This window comes from Miscanthus floridulus, chromosome 5, assembly GCF_019320115.1.
Source record: "Miscanthus floridulus cultivar M001 chromosome 5, ASM1932011v1, whole genome shotgun sequence".
NCBI classification, from domain to species: domain Eukaryota; kingdom Viridiplantae; phylum Streptophyta; class Magnoliopsida; order Poales; family Poaceae; genus Miscanthus; species Miscanthus floridulus.
In genome coordinates, this window is record NC_089584.1 from 40,941,501 (window position 1) to 40,954,042 (window position 12,542).

The window sequence follows — 12,542 nt, forward strand, 5'->3', positions numbered from 1 at the left end:
TGGCATGTGTATGGCCATAGCCTAGTTTATCTTTGTTTGTTTTTTCTGGAACCACCGTGACATTGTCGTATAATATTCTATATCGTGGGATATTTTACATCTGTCTAATTAACTTTTAGCTAGCAAGTACGGAGTAGATTATTAGCTACCGCTCTGTTCACTATCCTAGATCACCGTCGGTTCAAAACCCCCTTCACTGTCGGATTTTAAACTGGCAGTGATATGGGGTTCACATCACTGTCAAACCGCCAGTGATGTGTAGGCAATACTGTCGGACCGACAGTGTCAGTTGAGCCAACACTGCCGGCTTGTGGTTCGGGCCGACAGTGATGCTCAAGCAAACACTGTCGTCTTGTGGCACGAATTGACAGTGATGCTCAAGCCAACATTGCCGGCTTGTGGCTCGAGTTGACAGTGATGCTCAAGCCAACACTGCCGGCTTATGGCTGAAGCCAACAGTGATTTGCAAGCCAACACTGCCGGCTTGTGGCTCGAGCCGGCAGTGATGCTCAAGCCAACACTGCCGGCTTGAGCTTTGAACCGGCAGTGTTGCTCAAGACATCACTGCCGACTTGACATGCAAACCGACAGTGATCTCTTTTTCGTATTTTATTGTTTTATATAATTTATTGACAACAATGAAGAGAAAATGGTTGCTGCAATCACAAAACCCTAGTTAACAAATAATCGTAACTACAAAAAACAAGCATAAAATAAGAGCAGAGAACACATACTCGTAGTTGTAGGCTAGAAGTATTTCGGTTTTATTACTCATCTGGAAATTTTCGAAAATGACAGTCAGTGTCTCCATCAAATCTTTCACTTTATTTCCATGCATGCCTCCACATGTTCTCTCGTTGACTAGCTCAGGGTCCAGGAAAGACATATGAGCGTACTTTGTTTTGAAGCAATGTTTTGCTACACACCTACATAATTCATGAGGAATGTGCAGTTGTTAACTATTTGTGTATCGAGAGAGTAGTTAATTATAATATCGTAAGAGTAAGGTACTTACATAGTCCACAGTGTCAATATTTCTGTATCAAGATCGCGTCTCTGGAATAGCTGAAACAAGTGATCCCAACCGAAAAAGTGCTTCTCTTCATTAGGATAATGGAAAACATGTGGCGGACAGATAATATATTCAAAACCTGCCTGTCCCATCTCAAGTGCTTCGGCCATGTAATAATCATGCAAGTCACGCATATATGTTGTCAAATTTTTATACTCCTCCTCATCCACCAAGAAATTGCCTTTTTAAAACTACATTACCGGTCTTGCCGTCTCATATGCTAGTGAATCATAGTCGATGTTCGCGGCATCATCCCTGCTTAATCTGGGGTTGTCTTCGATAATCTTGTTTATTTTCCTTTGATCTTCATGGTGTATTTCTTTGACTCTTAATTGATTGTGCTTACTCTCTGTTTGCCTATTGAATTCGGACCGCACCCTCCACTTAGGCAATGAGGCAAATAGATTCCAGAATCTAACTTTGTCTTCCTTGGAGGCTACTTCTGGCTTTTGTTGGTTCATCAAGTTTGTAACGCTGCCACTCATCATGCTTTTCTTTTTTTGTTGGTCCACTTTGGTAGCATTAGCGACCAAATCCGAGGACCTTTTCTGCGACTGCAAGGATGCCTTAGATCTTGTTGTGGGCTGTTGTGGAGGAGGAGGAGAATTATGTTTTCTCAGGGGTGATGAAGAGGGAGGAGGAGTCTTCTCTTTTCTTGGGGCTAATGAAGATGGAGGAGGAGGAGGAGGAAGAGAAGGAGACTTCTATCTTTTAGGGGGTGATGGCAAGGAACCAGGGAAGGTAGTGTGATCTCCCCAATTGGGAGATGGTGAGTGATCATCTCTGGGCGGCGAAGATTCGCCGTCGTCCTCATCATCATCCGAAGCTAACTGGTGATCAAGCTTAATGAAGCGCTTGCGCTAGGCCACATGAGCGACCTTGTTCTGAACAAGGTGTTGCCTGTCTTCCTGTGCGGGGTAATCATTTTGCATCTTGTTATACTTCTTATCAAGTATAGTATCAATGCTGACATGGGCATACCCCATTGGAATTGGGCGGCCATTAATGGTCCCATCTCCCACAGGCCAGGCCTGTCCGACCGCCACCTTGTCAGTTATCCATTGCTAACGGATGTATAGCCTAACATTGACGGGCTCGATGATGCTGTCCACCGGATGAGGTGCATTTGCCTCTTCATTGTCGAGTGGGGTCGATCCGCAACTGCTGCGACCCCTGAACTGTGGGCTAAAGCTAGTCAGAAGAGGTTCTTGTGGTACTACTCCTAATCCCATGGATGCCATAAGTACATTGACTTTTTCATGAACCCTCTCATCAATCCGTTTTTTGAATTTGTCTTCCATCTCTTTCAGAACCCTCATGTATTCTGCCTCTTGTGCCGCTCTACCCCTCGAGCGGCTCCGATAAGTGGAAGATTCTTCCTCGAATACTATTTTCCAAGGAACAAGACCGGCTCCTCTAGTGCAACTAGGGTGCTCCTTGTTTCTGAGTGCTTGGGTGAGCAGTCATTCTCCCTATTAGTACTACGGGTCCCTTTCCTCACCTCATCATTTACCTTGGAGATCCTCTGGATGAGGCTGCTCATGGCTGGATTTGTGGAGCTAAAGCTCCCGCCCGGACTGTGGTGTACCCCCCTCGCCATATAGAAATATATCGATCTAGGCTCCTAATTGGCAGTCTTAGGCTCAATGCCAAGGCGTTCCACCTCCTCAAGTTCCCTTTCAAATGCATCCATCTTACTGGCGTAGCCATGAGAGCTGAGTTTATGAGGATTCATCGCTTTAAGAGAGTTCTCCTTATTCTTCCTGCTCAGTTCTAAGTACTCCTCGGATTGCCTATATTACTTGAATTCCTGCCAAAAGTCCTTCTTCTTGGTGTACTCTCCACCATCCCAATTTGGCTCTTTATCCTCAAGGATAAATTTCTTGTATAATGTCCCCTTGAAAGTCTTGAAGCATGTCCCCATGATTTCTTTTGTTTTTTCTTGAATTTCTCCTTGTCATAGTCCTATGGGAAAGTGAAATATGGTGGGATACATTTCTCCCATATGTCATCCTTCTCACTTTCGGGAATCCTCCATGGGTCATCATCTTTCCCAATCCACTTCCTGTACTTAATCAAGATGTAGTCCCTTACAAGTGCCCCGATGACACTCTTGTATTTGGCCGTAGCTTTTTAGGGTGCGAGCGGCTCACCGACTTGGTCAAACTTAGTGATGTGCCCGTGTGCATTCCTACCAGTAGGAAGCTATGACACGCCTCGCTTGGTTCTGGTCTTGCTACTACCCAAACCATCTGGTCGCTCGGTCGGCTCAACCTCCTACTAGAGACACCAAGTAAGCTAATACACTCTCAATTAATTAGCATGTGTGGCTACCTAGTCACATGATACCTAAGTTACCTGGTCATCTTGATCCAGCTCGAAAAGAGTGGTAGGGGTCCATGGTACCTCATTCTCACCGTCCTGATTGTTACGACCACTGTTTGTCAGATCATGCTGCTCTCTAGTCTCATTGATATCAGCTGCTTCTTGTTGCCTATCAGTTCTTGGGCAACGGGTTAACGGGCGATGACAAGTCATGGCTGTGACATGATTGTGGTCAGTTTTGGCTGCGTACAGCTACTAGTAGCATTTGTGCATATATATTACCCAACTAATAGAGATTTAATACAAAGTCTAATAATAAGCCCACAAACAGTTCATGTACAACAAATGCATTGTTTGATTGGCTCCATACAACAAAGTCCATCTACTGTTCTACGAAACAAAGCCTACATCAACTTTCAAATAAGAAAAGCAATGACAATAGCCATAAATAAAAGCATGGCATCTTTCCAAGATCAAGGAGCAATTCTCCTAATCTTCATATCTCCGGCGGGTGGCACCTCTTCAATCTCCGCTACCGGCGGATGGCCATGGTTTGCACTCATTGGACCATAGTAGGCCCTCAAAGCCTCAGCTTTTGTGTTGTATTTTTTGTAACAATTACCTAGGTATCGATTGACTTGAGCATAGCAATCTTCCCAGGTAAGGTAGATCCCAGGCATCCGACCAACATGCACTACATACCATGCCATGGTTGCCTATACATGTAACAAAATTATGTTGATAGTGCTATGTCATTCAAACATGTTGTAGACCAAGCAAACTAAGTTTAGTGTATTGAGCAAAGTTGTAGACTATATTCAAATATTCAAACTTCAATTTCCAACAAAACTAAATCATGAATTTCAACAGCTAACTCATTTCAATGTATGTTTGAGCACTAGTATGTATTCAACCATGCTTCAAATGACCATAGTGTTTTAAGCTAATTTGTTCACCATAGATCAAAGAACATCTTAAATATCAATGTATACAAATATGTCCTCCATGCACCCAAATGTAAACACCATGCAAATTTGCATAAAAATCCTAAAAGATTTGAGAATCTTAATAGCAAACCAATTTACCATGCCTTTCTAACTTGCCATTAATAGATCAAATTGTAGTGCACACTTGAGTCATGATTTATTCTCCATACACAAACAACGCCTAACAATATGATACATTCAAACACTAGGTGCACAAGTATAAATGACCATACATAAAATAGGTTGTTTGCAATATCGAGATATTTTTTCAGACATAGGTTGCATACTTACATATGCATCCTTTTCTAGCACACGTATTCATTTAGATATGGTCAGTAATTAGGTACATAGTACCTTTCATTGCACTTGCTTCAATCCTAAACAACCATGTTCTGCAACTAGTGCTTACAAATGCAAACTGAAATGACTAAGTTGTCACAAAAGTACCAAAGCCCAATCCTAGTTCCCAGTATTGATTCATGTTACATGGCATGCTACATTCCTTGTAAATTGCTATGCTCTGGCAAAAGTGGAAATAATAAAGCTACTTCAAAGTGATTGTTCGATCAGAATACAAACAAACCAACTAATTCACTCAAAATAGCAATAAACAAATGTAGTCCAACCAAACTAGAACTAAGGAAATTTGAAGTGATTCTACACGAATCTGTCATCCTCACGGGCATTTTAGCGAACACCTAAGGGGCATGGCCGAAGGCACTCACTATGGGGGGTGGTAGCAGCTCTCCGTGCGCTCCTAAGGACCTTGGTTCATCGCTGGCTTTAGCAGTTGTAAGCGTGGACGAGGGCACGACCGACGTGGATGACCAGACGAGGGCATGAGCGACGGTGGTGGCACGGACAGCGTCGGGCGGTGTCGAGGAAGACACTGGCGTCAGGCGTTGGATGGTGGCACGAGGGACGGCACGGCGGCACTGGTGGCAGCATGGCGGCATGGAGCAACATGGTGTGCAGGACCGCTGGGCGGGGCATGGTGTCGGGCGGCTTTCTTGCTGGGGACCGTCGGGCACACTATGAAGAACGGCTGCCGGTGTGGAGAAAGAGGAGGGCGTGAGCGTAGCAGGTGGTGGGACGGGTTGAGGCGGTGCTTCACCAGTGTGGACGAAGAGAGCGGCGCGGGCATTCGAAAGAGGGAGAAAAATTTTGCCAGCACGCGCTCTGGTTACATATAGGATGGCGCATCACTGCGGGTGGCCAAGATAGACCGACAGTGATGAGCCTCATCACTGCCGGTTGTAGCTTAGAACCAGCAGTGATGAGCTGCAGCACCGCTGATTCTACTTAGCCTTTATGTAGTGTTAGTATCGAGTTCCTTACGAACTCGTACTTCTAGCGCAGCGGTTAAGGCACCGCACTCTGTACCCTGAGGCCTGGGTTCTAACCCTATGTAGCGCAGGCGGGCCAAACTTTTTGATTGATTTTTCAATCAACTAACTACACTCTAAGTAAATAAAAGAAAATAAAAAACAAACCCTAACGCAATTACTATCCTAGCGCAGCAGTTAAGGCTATACACTTTGGAGCCCAAAACCTAGATTCGAACCCTGGGCAGGCCAAAAATTTTTAATTTTGTTTTATTTTTTAATATAAATTTACTACATTATATCTAGATAAAAAAGTTAAAAACTACGGCTAACACAAGCACTATAATAGCATAGTGGTTAAGACTCGCTACTCTGGACCCCGAGACCCGCGCTCGAACCCGAGGCTGGATACATTTTTTTGAATTTTTTAAAAATATACGTCACTGTCGGTTTTCAAAATGAAACTACCAGTGGTAGTTGTCATCAATATCGGTTTTCTGACCATCACTGTTGGTTTTTTAAACCGACGGTGATAATTATATATATTTTTTTTCCTTTTTTAAACTGAATAAATTCACGTATTTATATTCCTATTGCATCTATGTCTAAATGGCTTAAATTTTTTTTGTAAGCATGTACATCCAAATTATGGCCCCACACAAGATCTTAGGTTTTTCTTATCATTTTCTTTATTATTATATTTTTCTTTGTGCTAGATGGGACAAAAGAGGTCCAATTACACACTGGGCACACTAGAATTTTGCATCCACCTCGACCAAAAATTGGTCCTTAGGGCACATCAAACCATGTAGAAAAGTTTGGCACCATTTCGTATCGTTTCGGGGGTAGGCTCAGTTCAATCTCTAATTAATCGATGACGTCGCGCGAAAATTCAATTAAACAACAGAAAGTACCAAACCATCTAGAAAAATCCAAAATTTGGTGGTTCCTTCACCCGTGGCACATTCAAGTCTAAGAAAATTTTTGAGACCAATACGACACCAGAATGCATATAACCCACAGAAACCTTAGTAACCTAGGTGTTTAGTCATTGTAACATGAGACGGCTTCTATAGGTTTATGAAGCAGGTATATACCGCCTATGTCTAAATGGCTTGAAATTTTTTTGCAAGCATGTATACCCAAATTATGACCCCACACAAGATCTTAGGTTTTTCTGATTATTTTCTTTATTATTATATTTTTCTTTGTGCTGGACAGGACAAAAGAGACACAATTACATGTTGGGCACACTACAATTTTGCATCCAACTCGACCAAAAATTGGTACCTAGGGTACATAAGACCCTATAGAAAAGTTTGGCACCATTCGGGATCATTTTGGGCTAGGCTCAGTTCAACCTCTAATTAATCGGTGACGTCGCTCAAAAATCCAATTAAACAACAAAAAGTACCAAACCATCTCTGAAAACTCCTAAACTTGGTGGTTCCTTCACCCATGGCACGTGCAAGCCTGAGAAAAAGTTTGAGACCAATACGACACTGGAATGCATATAAACCATAGAAACCTTGGAAACCTAGGTGTTTAGTCATTGTAACATGAGAGGTATGTACCGCCTATGTCCAAATGGCTTGAAATGTTTTTTACAAGCATGTACACCCAAATTATAGCCCCACACAAGATCTTAGGTTTTTCTAATTAATTTCTTTATTATTATATTTTTCTTTGTGCTAAACGGGACAAAAGAGGCCCAATTACATGTTGGGCACACTAGAATTTTGCATCCACCTCGACAAAAAATTGGTCCCTAGGGCACATAAGACCATATAAAAAAGTTTGGCACCATTCTAGATCGTTTTTGGTAGACTTAGTTCAACCTCTAATTAATCAGTGATGTCGCGCAGAAATTCAATTAAACAACAGAAAGTACCAAAACTATCTCAGAAAAATCCTAAACTTGGTGGTTCCTTCACCTGTGGCACATGCAAGCCTAGGAAAAAGTTTAAGACCAATACGACACCAGAATGCATATGAACCACAGAAACCTTGGGAACCTAGGTGTTTAGTCATTGTAACATGAGACGACTTCTATAGATTTGTGAAGCAGGTATGTACCGCCTATGTCCAAATGACTTGAAATTTTTTTTGCAAGCATTTCCACCAAAATTACGGCCCCACACAAGATTTTAGGTTTTCTGATCATTTTCTTTATTATTATATTTTTCTTTGTGCTAAACGAGACAAAAGAGGCCCAATTACATGTTGGACACACTAGAATTTTATATCCATCTTGACCAAAAATTGGTCCCTAGGGCATATAGGACCCTATGGAAAAGTGTGCCACCATTCTGGATTATTTTGGAGTAGGCTCAGTTCAACCTCTAATTAATCGGTGACATCGCACAGAAATTCAATCAAATCGGAGAAAGTACAAAATCATCTCAAAAAATTTCCAAGCTTCGTGTTTCATTCACCCATGGCACGTGCAAGCCTAAGAAAAAGTTTGAGACCAATACAGCACTGGAATTTAGATTTCTTGTTCCACAGCACATGAATTACATGACAAATACAAGCCGAATTAAACTTAAACCTTGCAAATTAAACCTAAACAAACACTAATTTGGGGGTGGATGCGCAGCACCATACATTTGCATGCAAGCATGGTAATTGATGTCACGAATTCTGTAACCACAGCCATCAATGAAGGCCAATGCCCATACGATTGCACTCTTTCGTGCCTAAAAAGACCGGTGACATGGTTGTTCATAGATGTAACCTACTAAACGATCATTGACCCCGTTAGTAAATCTTATGCAGAACTGGCGTCCTGCAGTAGTGTGCTAGCCGAGGTTCCCAGTATAGAACTCCTAGTCATACTCGAGTCTCTCCGTAGCTTGGTCTAGAATGGCCGACAAGCCCAATGCAGCATAGGTAATGTCATGGAGCACCACCTACAAGCGGGCAAAAAATGAGAGATCGTTATTACAATAACAATACAATAAATAACCATAACTCAGGTATCAGTGACGTTGACTTTACCACATCTATTTGGTTATAGCTCGCCTAGTATTCGCTTACTTGCGGAACGGGGATATCACCAGCACGCAAAGCTTCTATCTTGAAGTGCGAGAAATCAGGCACCTTATAGCAAATGTGCTAAGCCACCAAACAGTTGCGCATGGCAGAGAACTCGGCGCTTCTCCTTCTAGGCATCCGTGATCTTGTCTGCCAGATAAATTCCTGATGCCCTGATGGTGGCCTCGAATCGATGTAGAAGCTTAGTTCACACGTCCAAGTTTGACCATCATCAGCAGATGTCGTGTTCTCAATGATGTCCGACACCATGAGCAAGCTAAGTGCTGCTTACGGCCACTATATCAGGGCTATCGTCTATGACATATGCAATAATGATATTATTTGAATGAGTCCATACATATGATCAAACAACACTTATTATGAAATTTAAACTACAATTATTAATTAATTAGCATCCAAAAAAAGATGTTGGAAAATATTTCATACGATAGCTGTAATAGGGTGGTTTGGAATGGCCACATCAGGATCGAATGGATCATCGCCAGGGTGAAAACATGGTTCTTGTGGTGGGGGAGATCCATTCATCCCACCTAATAAAATTCAAGAAATATGACTATAAATATATATTTCATTATATAAAATGTGCCAAGTAAAATATAGCAAACTAAATAAATATAGATCGATGCATATATACATAGCTAGAATATGGAAGAGGAGAATATATATATTGCATTGTACCTAATCAAATTCAGGAAATATGAATAGAAAAATATATATTGCCTTATATAAAATATGCCAAGTAAAAGATCGCAAACTAAATAAATATAGATCGATGACGCATATATATATAGCTACAATGTGAGAGAGGAGAACATATATATACCTGCAATGAAATATCCAGGAGCCATGACCACGTAGAGTGAAAAGTGAGAGTACGTGAAACTGAGAAATGAGAGTGAAGTGAGGGTGCGTGTGTGTATGTTCCTGATTCCTTTTTATAGGAGGGCAGACACATCACTGTCGGTTTTATAACAAAACCGACAGTGATGGTGTCCATCATTGCCGGTTTTGTAATGAAACCGATAGTGATGCATCTCTATCACTGTCGGTTTTGTATGAAAACCGACAGTGATGTGGTTGACATCACGTACTTCTATGCATGCATGTGCATGCATGCTGCAATAAAGGTTATTACTTACGAAAAAATAGCAGTCTTATACGTTTTTGTTTTTGAACTAAAGCAGTCAGGGTAGGTGGGAGCAGTGCTCCTACTGTGGTGGTCAATGGGAGCACTATAGGCCTATGAGGAGCATCTTTAGATCACTTTCGGTTTTAGTTAAAAAACAACAGTGAAGGTGCTCATCTGTGTCGGTTTTGGGAACCGGCAGTGATAGCTTGTATCACTGTCGGTTTTTAAACCAAAATCGAAAGTGATGGACCCCCTGGTAGTCAGCATCATGGATGGCTATATCAGGCATGACCACATTAGGCATGGCCACATCATCATTGTTTTCCTGTGGAACATTCACACCAACCTCGCCATGTGTTGGTGCAGAAAGTGACAAACACGTAAATATTTGTAGTTTTGCCGTATGTTGTGATCGGAGATGGCCTAGCACTCAATCACACAGGGTTTATACTAGTTCAGGCAACGTGCCCTACGTCCAGTTTGAGTCGGTCAGTGACTTTATTCCTAAGCCTAGGTGCTCAAAGTTTGCAGTGGGGTTATAAACGAGGAGGAGAAAGATGGGGGGTACAAGAGGTCCGGTCGGACTCTGGTTAGAGGGACCGAGAGTGAAGGGAACTCCGCTATGCATTGTGTGTTCGAGTGTGTGCTTGAGGTTTGAACCTAGTGGTTCTATTGTTGTGTACTAGTGAACTTGATTGATCTGAATCAACTTATCCGTTGGAAGAGAGCGCATCCCCTTTTATAGATGAAGGGGATGGCATTTACAAGTGAGAGGGAGGGACTACGTTCGCTGCTAAGTCTTGCTACCCACGCTGGTGGGTACAAGATGATGGTAGGCGCCCACAATACCGTTGAATGTTAGATGCACATGGGAGGTTGCGTCATCTTCTTCAGGTATGGTAGATGTCGGTACCTGCTATACTGTTGATGCCGAGAGGCGTGCAGGGGTTTTTTACCATGTTCGCCTGGCACGGTAAATGCTGGCGCCCACAACACTATTGATGCCTCAGAGGCACATGAGGGGAGTCTTACCGTATTTGTCTGGTATGGGAGTTAATGGTGCCCACAACACTATAGGGAAAATGTTGGCGCCTACAATATTGCTTGCGTTCTGTCATGCCAGGGAGGTCATAGGGTACAGTCTTGCAGGTGCACAGGGTACGGTCCTTGATATTGTCGTTGACTTGAGTGCGCTGCCTTACTTTCTCTGTTTGTTTCCTGGTCCTTACAGAGTGGGCGTCCTTGGTCGGTTGGTCACAGTTGACTCTGATTGCGCCAGTCGGAGAGGAGACGTAGGCAGGGGTCCGGCGCATTCTCGGTCGGAGAAGCGGGCCGGAGTCGGAAGTGGCGATTTTGGCCAGTCCTTCTGGTCGGAGAGATCATTCAAAGGCAGGCTAGAGATCGAAGAGAGTGCTCCGGTCGGAGAGGTGGGACAGAGTCGGAAGTGAGTGACGTTCCTCCTCGGCTAGGCCTTCCGGTCGGAGATTGGATCATCCTTCTAGCCTATCATCTAGGTTTTTAGGCCAGCCCATGAGTTGCACGTTGATCGCAATGTTGTCTATTGGGCTGAGCTTTTGTTGAGAAGCCGGTCCATGAGGGACCCTGGGTTTATGAACCCGACAGGAGCCCCCCGAGCCCCCGGGCGATTCGGGTAGAATCGTCTAGGGGATTTTTATCTCGACGGTGGGTGCGCCCGAGCGCACCCGCGGGTGTAGCCCCCGAGCCCCCGGGCGATTCAGGCAGAATCGTCTTGGGGGGTTTTTGTGTTGCCAGCGGGGGAAGTTTTCGTTTTGTTAGTGGGTGCGCGCGAGCGCACCCATGGGTGTAGCCCTCGAGCCCCCGAGTGATTCGGGCAGAATCATCTAGGGGGTTTTGTTTAGCGAGCATGTGTGCGTGCATTTTAGTCAAGATAGAGATTGTCAACCAAGGTGCCGTGCATAGCCAAGGCGGTTTTTAGGGATCGCCGCACAGCCGAGGTAGTTAGTTTAGGGATCGGGCAAGTCAGAGCTCGCAGATCCTGGCCTCGGTGTAGCCCGTACAGCCGAGGCAGTTAGTTTAGTGATCGAGCGAGTCAGAGCTCATGGATCCTGGCCTTGGTGTTGCCCACACAACCGAGGCAGTTTAGTTTAGGGATCAGGTGAGTCAGAGCTCGTGGATCCTGGCATCGGTGCAGCCTGCGCAGTCGAGGCAGTTAGTTTTTAGGGATTGGGTGAGATGGACTTGCGGATCCTGGCGTCGGTGCAGCCCACGTAGCTAAGGCAATTAGTTTTTAGGGATCGGGCGTGATGGACTCGTGGATCCTAGTGTCGGTGTAGCCCATGCAGCCAAGGAAGTTAGTTTAGGGATCTTGAGCCCCTAAGCCACGTTGGCTTTTGGTAGGGGTCGGTTTGAGTTTTGTGTGTTACCCCATCCTCGGTTTCTCAGAATCGAAGGGGCTGAGTTTTGTCGCTTGCCTCGATCGCTCGGGCTTAAGTGACACGCTCGGTGAGCTCGCTAACAGGTATGATCGAGTGGAATCTGGGTCCGTCGTTCGTGACGGGGTCGGCATAGCCCTCTTGTGACATTCCACCGCTCCTTTACCTGCAACCCGATAGATGCCTGAGTCGTTCCAGAGACCGACCCAGGTGGCCCACTGGCCTCCCCTCGAT